Below are 493 nucleotides of genomic sequence, written 5' to 3' on the forward strand. Positions count from 1 at the left end.
TCCCTTCCCTTCCCTTCCCTTCCCTTCCCTTCCCTTCCTTTCCTTTCCTTTCCTTTCCTTTCCTTCTTTCCAGAGGACTTCTCAGATTTTCCCACCAGGTCCTGGTCTCAGATCCATAGACACACCCCTCGGGCATGCTGTCTGCACTGCCCTAGCTCTGTGCCTGCTGGCCCTGGTGCTGGCCCTGCAGGCGGGTCCCTCAGGGTACAGAATATTCCAGAAGGACCAATCCCTCCAGTGTGTCTCTAAGAGAGTCTTACTGACCTCGCGAAGGGCCAATTGATCCTCTCCAAGGTCTGCAGCCCCCTTCCAGGTTAATCAGGGTAGCACACAGGTAACAGGGCTGGCCACATGGCACACCCACCCCAGGCCACTCCTCCCCTGGGGGGCATACCCTGCCCTCAGCACTGAGGGTCCAGGGCTCCCCTTCTCTCCCCAGAGAGCTCCCTGCCAGCCAGCTGCGCTGGCACTCGCGGTCCTGTGCCTGGGACGC

Source organism: Octodon degus, unplaced genomic scaffold (genome assembly GCF_000260255.1).
Source record: "Octodon degus isolate 3935 unplaced genomic scaffold, OctDeg1.0 scaffold00018, whole genome shotgun sequence".
NCBI classification, from domain to species: Eukaryota; Metazoa; Chordata; class Mammalia; order Rodentia; family Octodontidae; genus Octodon; species Octodon degus.